General features: G+C 40.3%; 1 protein-coding gene across 8 annotated transcripts in view; it reads left to right on the top strand.

Annotated features, from left to right (window-relative positions):
* The window catches only part of LOC137347714 (rab GTPase-activating protein 1), a 225,995-nt gene that overhangs the window by 34,951 nt on the left and 178,609 nt on the right, over window positions 1-12,435 (top strand). The gene's annotated exons all lie outside the window — the stretch shown is intronic.

Raw genomic sequence — 12,435 nt, 5'->3', positions numbered from 1 at the left:
ACCTACATCCCATGAATTAACAAAGGAAAAGTTGGAGGCTGATCTTTTTATTCCCCACAATTTAATTGTGAAACACTCCAATGTCTGTATTGGAAAGGGATTAATATCCTAAATTTGAAACATTTTGCGGAGGGAAGTTGGAATCAAAAAAAATAATTCATTTTTGAGCTGGCAATTTGCTATGAAAAAGATGTTCTTTCTCTTGCTATGTTGATTCCATTGCTATACTCATCACTAGTTGAAGTAAAAAAAATCAAACTTTTTAATTTGAAGATTGCTATAATCTACAAGGATGACCAAATTATTTTTCTTTCAGCAATTTGTAACCATTTATAGCATGTTTAAATGATTGAAATTCTGATCCACTGACTGTCACTAATAGTATTTTTTGTGTGAATTTAATTACACAAAAACTAACTTCTATATTTATTGATTTTAGAATTTTTTCCGCCAATGTGGGAGTTGTGTTATGAGACCAAACCTATCCAAATTCAAACAAGAATTTGGTAAAGATATACAAGTCCAAATAGAAACCATTTCACTATTGCTTCAAGGTCATATGTGGCTTGGAGGCTGTATTTAGGAAAATTCTACATGCAACAAGTTAAAGGGTGAGCAGCATCCTTGATGGTATTTAAATCATTGTAATAGTATGATTTTTTTTATTACATCTTGCCATTTTTAATTGTCTAAAAATTAAAACGTGTTTAAATAGTATGAGTGACTTAATTAGAAATAACTTGGACTGACTAAGCCTGACTCTGTGGGAACTGAATTGTTAGTTTAAAGACTTATTAATGCAATGAGTTTCTGATTTCACTGTTTATATGCTCCTTGATTTTGCCTGGCTAATCAGAACCTTCAAATGTTGCCAAAGGATCGATAGGTTGATGCATCTTGGATTGCTGACCCTTAGTGTCCATACTTGCATGTAAAGAATAGCCATTTGGACCAGATACTGAGAGGTCATGGTGTTGTATACTCCAGAAGAGAAGTGTTGTGGGCTTGACGTTGACTGTTATTTCAGCATCCCTTTGTTTTAAAGATGTCGATTCGAATGCTTTGCATCTGTGATAATTCTGGTCAATCTGATTGGATGATGTAATTTTGTAGACCAAATCATGGTTAGGATTAAAAATGCTACCTTTGAATTTAAAAGCAATGTTTAGTACCACCAAGTTGACTTTTTTTAAGGGTTATAAAACTGTTCCAGGAAGGATGCAAAATCTATAGAAAGTCATAGTCATATGTGCACTTTAATTTGGAAAAGGCAAGACAAGGTCAGCTTGTTATGAGACAGTATTTTAAAGATGAAACTCTACCATAAATTACTTTAGAAATTATTTTTCACAGGATTTCCCAGTGGCTCAGTGCAGTGAGGAAGGTATCTAAACCAGTCTGTAGTGTGAGAGTTAGTCTTAGCTAGATGGTAAATGGTGGAGTTACAATGGGCTCTTAAGTCCATTCCTAGACTGTTGAGAGGACAGTTGGAGCAGGGTTCTGACTCATAATTGCTGTCAAGTGAGTGACTTGAATATCTGCTGATTTCAACTCTGGTGCCATTACACTATCAAATAACTTGTTGAAATTTGCTATCTAGGAAACTTGAATAAGATACCTATAGAACTGCACGCCTGCATAAATCTTTTTAGGAGAAAAAAGGAGGATTAATAAGGGCAAAATAAAAGATACGATTATAGTGATTGGAATACCCAGGTTATTTAATCCCTTTTAACTGTTTAACTCTCTGATTTTGATATGGTTTCAGAATCTTATTTATTGCAAAGAACAACATTTATATATCACTCTTTAATCTAGAAAAATGTCCCAAGGCGCTTGAGAATGAAGTACAAAAACATGCACGTCTAGCCAAAGAATGAAATATTAGGAGCAGTGCACAAAAGCTTGATCAAAGAGATGGGTTGTAAGTCATAAATGAGGAGATGGAGGTAGAGAGATAGAAGAAAATGCCAGAAGGACCTAGGTGACTGAATGCACAGTTGTCAATGAGGAGATGTATAAGAAACCAGAGCAGCAAGAACAGAGTTTGGTGGTGGTAAAGTCTGGCTTGGGTATAACATTAAAACTCGACCCGGGTCCGATCTGACCACAGCCAACCTGAGCTCGAACCCTTTATTTTTTTTTTTCGTACCCGACCCAAATTTCCTTCATCTGTTCCGGCAGCAGGCTATTCCTGCAGCTGGAGTTGTGCGGAATCATGGGTAAGCCTGATCCCGTGACTTCTTGGAAGCAGTGCCCAAGCCGAGCCCGAATGCTGGACTCAGAATTTCGACCCGACCCGAACCCAATGCATGTAGTCAGGGTTCGGGTCGGGTAGCCAGGCTTTAGGTGGTGGGTTATAGGACTGGAGGAGATTACGGAAATGGGGAACGGTGAAACCATGAAGGAATGTAAACATAGGGGTGAACACTTTAAATTGGAGATTTTGATTTATAGGGAACTAATGTAGATCAGTGAGAGGAAAGTGATAAGCAAGTGGAATCTGTTGCATGCTAGGATACAGCAGAATTTTGGTTAAGCTGACGTTGAGGGTGGAGGAAAGGAGTCCAATCAGAAGAACGTTGGTATAGCTGTCTAGAGATAATGGCATGGATAAGGGTTTTTTGTGGCAGATGAGCTGCTAGGGAGGAGATGAGCACAGTTACAAAGGTGGAAGTAGGTAGTCTTTGATGCGTTAGGGTTAGGGTTAGCTGAGGTCAGAAGCTCAGCTTGGGGTCACATACAGCAGAGATTTTGAACAGTCTGGTTCAACCTGAAATAATGGCAGAAGAGAGGGATGAAATCCGTGGTGAGCATACTGGAGTTTGTGGCGGGGGTTAAAGTCAATGACTTTAATCTTCCCTTGTTTAACTGAAGGAAATTGTAGCTCCCCCATGGTTGAATATTGGGACAGCAGTCTAACATCAGAGGCAGTGAATGAGTTGAGTTGCTTAAGAGGTGGAGCAGGGTGTAATCAATATGCATGTAGAACTTGGTCCCCGTGTCTTTGCCCTTGGTGACATTATACATATCGATCTAGGAAGTGTAGGGGTCCAAGCATAGATCCTTGTGGTGCAGGGCAGAAAGAAAAGGCATTCCTGATGATGTTATGGCTAATCTTTTATAGTGGAGTGGAACCAAGTGAAAGCAATCAGACTGAGCTGCACAACAGAGGAGGGACAGTGGTGCAGGATGTTATAGTCAACTGCCAAAGACTACACTGAGGTCAAGGAGAGATAATTTACTATGGTCGTAGTCAAGGAGTATGTCATTTGTGATTTGGATTACAGCTCTTGGTGCTGCGACTGAGATAGAAACCTGATTGCGGAGATTCAAACATGGAATTGTGGTAAAATGGACACAGATTTGGGATTTCACAAAGCACTTCAAGAACTTTGGAGCAGCAAAGCAAATTGGAGATAGGGCAGTAATTTGGAAGGAAAGTGATGGTTTTGAAAGAGCATGACCCAATTACAGTATAGCTAGCGAGGTCAAAAAGGGAAGTTGGGTGGTCAGTAAGGATAACTAAAGGAAGAGGTGAATTCAGCAGGAGAGCCTAGGGAGAGATTTGTCTTAGTTGGCTTGGAGGGAATGGGAATTGCAGATTAGGCAACTAAATGGTTGGTCACAATCTTAGTGAGTTTTAAATCGGATGCAGCAAATCAATAATTTAGTTGCTGGACATTATATAGTTTGTGAATTTGTTACTCCATTGTTCAGGCCTAGTCTTTGCTTCTCTTTTAACCTTGCCTGTAGGTTTCCTTCAATACCTGCCATTCCCAACTTAAACTAAATAGGAAAGAAAAATATTGAGAATGCTGGAAATCTGAAATAAAAACAGAAAATTCTGGCAATACACAGGTCTGACAACATCTGTGAAGAGTGAAACAGAGTTAACGCTTCAGGTCCATGGCCTTCCTGATGACTTTTTATGCTGCCAGACCTGCTGAGTATGTCCAGCATTTTCTCTTACACCAAATAGGTCCTTTTCTCTGTTAATTATTGAAATTAACGGTCTTTTACCAGTAAGCCAGTTTTGTGAACATTTGGAATAAACTGTTATGCCCCTGAATATAAACCTACCTGTTAGCAGTTTGTCCCCTCTCTTTCTTCATCAATTCTGTTGTTTAAGTTCTGAGCCCCTCCCAAACCTTTGTCTTCCACTTTTCTTTTTCCCCTGACCCCACAGAAAGTGAAATCCAAAGTTATATCACATAACTCTTTAAATGTACCATGAATAGGCTAACAAGTCTTCAGTTATATATATATTTTTAACTTTAAGGCATCTGAGCTGTTTTCTTCCTTGGGTCACTATTTAAAAATATGGGGCGCCTAATTTAAGACGGCGATGAGGAGAAATTTTTTCTCTGAGGGTTGTCAGTCTTTGGAGCTGTCTTCCTCAAAAGGCGGTGGAAGCGGAGCCTTTGAATATTTTTAAGGCAGAGGTAGATAGATTCTTTATAAGCAAGAGGGTGAAAGGTTATTGGGGGTAGGCAGGAATGTGGAGTTGAGGTTACAATCAGATCAGCCATGATCTTGTTGAATGGCAGAGAAGACTCAAGGTGCCAAGTGGCCGCTGCCTCCTAGTTTGTATGGCATCAGTTACTGCAGTTTGAAAGTGTTCTGTGAGCTCTTAAATTTTAGGAAGACATAATGGGTAGATGAAATTTTCATGAAGTGGATTTCTTTACTAGGGTTTAAGTAAAATATAGTGCTGGGTATGTGCAGTTTTTGTACTGTTTTCGTGAACTATGAAGCACGCTTTGCAGTACAATTAATTATCAAGGTCCTTCCAATTGGGGTTGTATCTGCAGAAAGTATTTCAAGCTTTACTGGTTTCATATTTGATAGAAGTGGTCGTAATAAATTACTCAAGTTATGAATTCAGTCTGCAGTTAGACTGCAGTTACAAATATTTGATAGCTTAAAATGGATTGTTTTAAATACTTTTTTGGGTGGCTAGTGTGTAAAACAAAAATGAACCTCGTTACAGTGAAATGTGAAATGAAATTTGGACAATGCAGATTGAGTTTCTCTACAACAGAGCTGCCTAATTTGTGTAAAGACTTGTTAATGTCATTATTCATGGAGTTTCATTATAAATGGGTTGTACTGCTACAAACCAAAGGCTTGATGAGATTAGTGATAAGTTGATTTTTAATATATTGCTTTAATGATCATGGAATAAACAATAGCACAGCATTTTACAAAGCTTTTTACTAGTTTTACATGTCATGGGAATTTTAGGTGGAAATGCCACGCTGGTGCATTTGGGATAATTTGTAGGTATTGTGAGGCGTAATGACCTGGATTTTGTGTTTAGCGGTGAACAAATGGCACTCGCCACTCATTGCACTTACACTTGCCCACAGCCTTTCTGTAAGTCTTTACACTGCAATTTCTGGTAATTCAAGATCCAAAGCAGTATGGTGCTCTCTATAGGGGATCTGGGACTTGTGTGAACAGGGCAAGCAACAGTCTATCTCCTTATCCAATTGGATTGAAGAATCCTGACTGAGACGTGCAAAGCCCAAACCAGGAAATGTAAGTTTTTAATTCAGTGTAAATTCAGAAAGCAAGAGAGCAAAAGAAAGATGGCCTTGAGAGATGAGACACAACGGGGAAAAAAAGCTTTTTATTTCATTTAAAAAAAAAATTGCCAATCATTCAAATCTCAAGGAATGAGATTCCACACTTGTAAAATTACATCTTTAGTGTCAGAGATGATGTTTGGTAGTAATTAAGACTCAACACATTGTAAAAAAATTTACGTACACTTCAACAGCAACTACTACTTATATTTATATGGCACCTTTAATGTAATGAAAAGTCCCAAGGCGCTTTACAGGAGCATTGTAATGACAACTTATATTTATAGAGTGCCATTAATATAATAAAACATAGCATCATAAAACTAAATACAACACTCAGCCACATGACATATTGGGGCAGATGATCAAAAGCTTGGTCAAAGAGGTAGGTTTTCAGGAGTTTGCTAAAGGAGGAAATAGGTGGAGAGGTGTAGGGCACATGTGGATGCGGGAAGTCGCTATCCGATTTATGCCTTAATAAAGGTGAGCGCTGCTAGCCTCACCATACTTTTTAGTGTGAAATCTGGGTCATTGCATCTGTATGTGTCTGATGCTGTGTCTCGAGTGGGAAGTAGAAAAATGAGCTTTTGTATAAACTTGGAGACATGTACTTTTGCAGAACATTTTTTGTAGGTATCTCTCCGTACAGTTTGGAAAATATCTGTTTTGTTTTATACCTGTAGAAATATAGTGCTTCTTTGTTTCAGTTATGCATAGTTCAGTCACGTCTAAGTGATGTAGCAGGCACTGTATAAGGACCACTTATTGTAGTAGATTCTTACTTTTACCATTTCTTTTTACATTTAAAGGAAAACTCACACCATACTATTTATTGGGCAGTGAATCTCCAAGTCCATTTCATTACTGGCCATTTCAACTTGTTACAGTGCACCACTACTTGTACAACTGTACCAAAGCGCCAAGCTAGAAGGAAAAGTTTGACAAAATACAAGTACCTCCTGTACGTCAGAGTTTCAGAATTTTCTTTTAAGACTATTAGCTTTTCTACAGGCATTTCACACTCCTCGGAGGTAAAGGCAGCAATTTGTTATCAAATACTGGGTAAAGAGAGCTTAGAACCATTACATTTTGAAGGGACTTTTCCTAAGTGACTCAACAGTGTTAATCAGAGCATTAGTAAATTTAATTTACAAGGTAAATCCAGCATTCTAACACAGCAAATCTTTCTACTTTGTAGAGCTGATCTCTCCATATACAAGGATGTAGCTTTTGTAGCATGCTTATCCGAGCCAGAAAGATTATGGGATCAAGTCCTATTGAACACAATGTAGGCTGATATTTCAGTGCCGTACTGAGTGTGGTATTGTTAGAGATGTCATCTTTCAGATGAAACGTTAAACCAACGCCTTACCTGCCCAGATGTAAAAGATCCTGTGATATGATCCACAGAAGAAGAGGCAGTTTGCCTGGTTTCCTGGCTGAAATTCATCCCTAGATTATAACTTGCATTTATAAAGCACCTTTAAGGTAGACAATATCCCAAGGCAATTCAGAGGCATAATTACCAACAAGAATAAATTGGTGACTCATCACATTTGCTATTTGAGCTCTTGCTGTATGCTGATTCGCTGCTGCAATTGCTCGCGTAACGATATCAACTGCACTTCAAAAGTAATGTATTTGGCATGGCACAGGAAGCTGTCCAAGCGGAGGGTGCAAAATGGAAAGTTGTGGTAGTAGGGGACAGTATAGTGAGGGGGATTGACACTGTTCTCTATAGCAAAGAGCGAGAGTCCAGAAGGCTGTGCTGCCTGCCCGGTGCCAGGATTCAGGACATCTGCTCAGGGCTGGAGAGGAACTTACAGTGGGAAGGGGGAGGATCCAGTCGTTGTGGCCCGTGTCGGTACCAACACATAGGCAGGACAAGGAAAGAGGTTCTGCATATTCAGAGTGAGGAGCTAGGCCCCAAATTAAGAAGCAGAATCTCAAATAGTCTCTGGATTATTATCTGAGCCACGTGCAAATTGGCATAGGGCAAATAAGATTAGAGAAATGAATGCGTGGCTCAAAGACTGGTGTGATATACATGGTGATATACATGGGTTTTGGTTCATGGGGCACTGGCACCAATGCTGGGGAAAGTGGGGGCTGTACAGTTGGGATGGCCTTTACCTGAACCATGCTGGGACCAGTGCTCTCGTGAGCCGCATAACTAGGGAAGCAACGAGGGTTTTAAACTAAATATTGGGTCAAGGGGTCAAATTTGGGAAGATGTGACGCAGCAAAGAATAGAGACAAGGCAAGAGAGAAAGGTATTAAAATGGGAAATGATAAACAGACAGTGACCGGAAGGGACAGAGAGTACAAATCTAAGTAAATCAGCAGATGAGGCTAGAGGTGATAAAAATAATAGGCTCTGTACTGGAATGCACGTAGCACTCGAAACAAAGCAGATGAACTGAGCGCAAATAGAAGTAAGTACGATCTGATGGCCATTACAGAGACATGGCTGCAGGATGACATAGATTGGGACCTGAATATTGAAGGGTACATGGCATTTAAAAAGGACAGGAAACTAGGAAAAGGTGGAGGGGTGGCTCTGTTAATTAATGATGGTATTAGTGCAATAGAGAGGGATGACTCAAGTTCGGCAAACCAGGATGTAAAAGCAGTTTGGGTAGAGATGAGAAATGATAAAGGCAAGAAGTCACTCGTGGGAGTGGTGTACAGGCCCCCTAGTAGTAACTACATAGTAGGACAGGGTATAAAGGAAGAAATAATGGGAGCTTGTCAGAAATGTATGTCAATAATCATGGGGGATTTAAACCTACATATGGACTGGAAAAATCAGTTGGGCAAAGGTAGCCTAGATGGGTTCATAGAATGTTTTTGGGATACTTTCTTAGAACAGCACGTTCTGGAACCAACTAGAGAGCAGGCTATACTAGCCCTAATATTGTGCAACGTGATAGGATTAATTGATGACCTCATAGTGAAGGCGTCCCTAGGCAGCAGCAATCATAATATGATTGAATTTTGCATTCTGTTTGAGGGAGAGAAGAGTGGGTCTAACACTATGTTAAACTTAAATAAGGGCAATTATGAGGGCATGAAAGCAGTGCCAGCTAAAGTGAACTGGCAAAGTAGGTTAAGGGATATGTCAACAGAGATGCAGTGGCAGACATTTAAGGGGATACTTCAGAATACACAAAATAGATACATTCCAACGAGAAGGGGAGGACCTACCTTTCCATGGTTAACTAAAAAAGTTAAAGACAGTATCAAAATTAATGAAAAAGCATATAATTGTGCAAAGATGGGTGGCGGGTCAGAAGATTGGACAGAATATAAAAAAAAACAAAGAATGACTAAAAGGTTAATGAGGGAAAAATTAGAGTCCGTGAGAAAGCTAGCTAGAAATATAAAATCAGATGGTAAGAATTTCTACAGATATTTGAAAAAAAAGAGTTAACAAAGTGAGCGTTGGCTCTATGGCAAGTGAGTCTGGGGAATTAATAATGGAAAATAAGGAGATTGCAGATGAATTGAACAGGTATTTTGCATCGGTCTTCGCCATGGAGGATACTAGTAACCTCCCAGAAATAGCGCTAAATCAGGAAATGGAAGGGAGGGAGGAACTCTAAAACATTAGTCACTAGGGAAGTGGTACTGAACAAATTGTTGGAGCTGCGGGCTGACAGGTCCCTGGGTCCTGATGGACTTCATCCTCGGGTGTTAAAAGAAGTGGCTAATAAGATAGTTGAAATGTTGGTTTTAATTTTCCAAAATTCTCTAGATTCGGAGAAGGTGCCATTAGATTGGAAAATAGCGAATGCAACTGCTTTTATTCAAAAAGGGAGGGAGACAGAAAGCAGGAAACTACAGGCCAGTTAGCTTAACATCTGTCTTGGGGAAAATATTAGCTATTATTAAAGACGTTGTAACAGGGCAGTTAGAAAAATTCAAGGGGCTGGATTTTATCAGCTTGCCACTGACTTCAGTGGCGAGCTTCAGAAATGGCGGTCCACCCGGGCGGGCCACATGCCAAAGAAGCACGGCAGCTTATTTAAATAGCTGGGGAGGGACCCCCCCCCCCCCCCCACACCTCCCACCCAATCACGTGGAGGGGGACAGCTGTTCTTCCCTGGCAATGGCGTCAGTGCCTGCCCTGCGCACAGACATTTTTAAAGGGCTGTTAGCCCTACTGGCATATTTAAAGATAGATTTAATTAAATTAAAAAAATACATTTTCTTTTGCCCCTCTCTGAACCCCCCCCCCATAACAATTAAATTATTTGCCCTTCCCCCACCACAAAACACACAGCTTTACCATTTGACCATTCCCCCCACTCCATTTTGACCCCATTCTCTCACTTCTTTCTCCGTTCCCCCCCCCCCCCCTCCCCACAGCACTGATGAACTTAACCCCTCCCCTCCCCCCTCCATTCCCAACCAGTGTCGGCCTCGTTTCTCCAAACGGGGATCCGAAGGCGCGGGAGTGCTGGCTGCCGGGCCGAAGATCGCAGCGGGAGATCAGGAGGCAATGTAAGTTTATTTAAATTAATTTTAATTAAATTGTGGTCCCGTGGCCCAGCGGCGGGGAGGCTGCCGCGGTGCCTCGCCGCCGCCGTGAGGATCGGGCCAGGCGCTGCCAGCATAGAGGTCCATGGTGGGCTTCATCCAGGGCCATCTTCAGGCACCCCCTGCCACGGATCCCAATGTCGAGGGTTGTTTAAAATCCAGCCCTACGTAATTGGGCAGAATCAACACGGGTTTTGTGAAAGGGATATCCTGTTTAACCAATTTATTAAAGTTCTTTGAAGAAGTAAGGTGCTGTGGATAAAGGGGAACTGGTGGATGTACTGTATTTACATTTCCAGAAGACATTTGATAAGGTGCCACATCAATGGTTATTGCAGAAAATAAAAGCTCATGGTGTAGGGGGTAACATATTGGCATGGATAGAAGATTGATTAGCTAACAGGAAACAGAGTAGGTATAAATGTCATCTTCTGGTTGACAAGATGCACGAGTGGTGTGCCACAGGGCCTTGACTTTTTACAATTTATATAAATGACTTGGATGAAGGGACCAAAGGTATGGTTGCTAAATTTGCTGATGACACAAAGACAGGTAGGAAAGTAAGTTGTGAAGAGGAGATAAGGGGGCTACAAAGGGATATAGACAGGTTAAGTGATTGGGCAAAGATCTGGCAAATGGAGTATAACGTGGGAACGTGTGAATTGTCCATTTTGGCAGGAAGAATTAAAAAAAATTATCTAAATGGTGAAAGATTGCAGAGCTGTAAGATGCAGAGGGATCTGGGTGTCCTAATGCATGACTCGCAAAAGGTTAATATGCAGGTACATCACGTAATTAGGAAAGCTAATAGAATGTTATTGTTTATTGCGAGAGAAATTGAGTGCAAAAGTAGGGAGGTTATGCTTCAGTTATACAGGGCATTGGTAATACTACATCTGGAGTACTGTGTACAGTTTTGGTCTCCTTATTTAAGAAAGGATATAAATGCATTAGAAGCAGATCTAAGAAGGTTTACTAGACTAATACCTGGAATGGGCAGGTTGTCTTATGAGAAAAGGTTGGACAGGCTAGGCTTGTATCCACTGGAGTATAGAAGAGCAAGAGGCGACTTGATTGAATCATGTAAAGTCCTGAGGGGATTTGACTGGATGGATGTGGAAAGGATGGTTTCGTCTTGTGGGAGAATCTAGAATAAGGGGTCGCCCATTGAAGATAGAAATGAGGAAAAATGTTTTCTCAGAGGGTTGAGTGTCTTTGGAACTCTCTTCCTCAAAAGGCAGTGGAAGCAGAGTCTTTGAATATTTTTAAGGCAGAGGTAGATTCTTGATAAGGGGGTGAAAGGTTATCTGGGGTAGGCGGGAATGTGGAGTTGAGGTTACAATCAGATCAGCCATGATCTTGTTGAATGGCAGAGCAGGCGCGAAGGGCCGAGTGGCCTATTCCTTCTCCTAATTGGTATGTTCATATGAAGTGTTTTGTGATGACCTTAGGGTGTGAAAGACACTATTTATAAATCCAAATTATTTTTTATACTTGTATTTGAATACTTTAATAGTTGAGGTTCTGAACTGTTGAGTCCTGACATGCATTTCAATCCCTGTGTATAAATTTTCCAAACTTTAAGAATTCAGTGCATTTTCCAGATATTTGTGTATGCAGTGACTAAACAAAGGAGATGTATGTGAGCTGTTGAGGCAATTTTATGCTTAGATTTGTATTTGTACCTAGGGTTATTGGCTTTCTAAAATGAAAACTCTGACCAATTGCAGCAAACTTTTTTAAGCAAATTAGTCGTGTGTAGATTAATACTGCATATGAAATTAACTGGGTATGGTAGTATCGTGGTTATGTTTCTGGACTAGTCAGAAGCTTGGAGATGTACATTATATTTACATTAGCAAACTGAGTGCTCTGGCAATGTGCATTTATTTGTCTTGAAATTATCATTTGAAATTGTTTTTAAACTGTAGGGGGCTGTTAGCATCTGTAATCTATATTTAGCAGCATAGAAGGGACAGTCCATGAGTCAGGAGGTTAATGACAGTTTGGGAGCGTCAAACCCTGGTGCTTAGAAAATGTACGATAACCCTTGACACACATACTTTGTAAATACCATTAAAATCTTCAGAAGTGAAATTTTTCATGAATTTGCTCTATTTGTCGGCAGTGGTCAGACACCAGAAGGCTACTATAGTCAAACAGGCCTATTCCCTTTTGATGCATCAGCCCCTTTTACCCATTTCTCACTGTATCCCTCAAACTCTTCTTTCTCATCCAGTTTTCTCTGGAAGTCCTTTATACTGCCTACTTCACGGGTTTTCTCCAATAACTTATTTTACAT

This window comes from Heterodontus francisci, chromosome 32, assembly GCF_036365525.1.
Source record: "Heterodontus francisci isolate sHetFra1 chromosome 32, sHetFra1.hap1, whole genome shotgun sequence".
NCBI lineage: Eukaryota > Metazoa > Chordata > Chondrichthyes > Heterodontiformes > Heterodontidae > Heterodontus > Heterodontus francisci.
The sequence above is the reverse complement of the archived record's forward strand: the minus strand, read 5'-3'. Positions and strand labels throughout refer to the sequence as shown.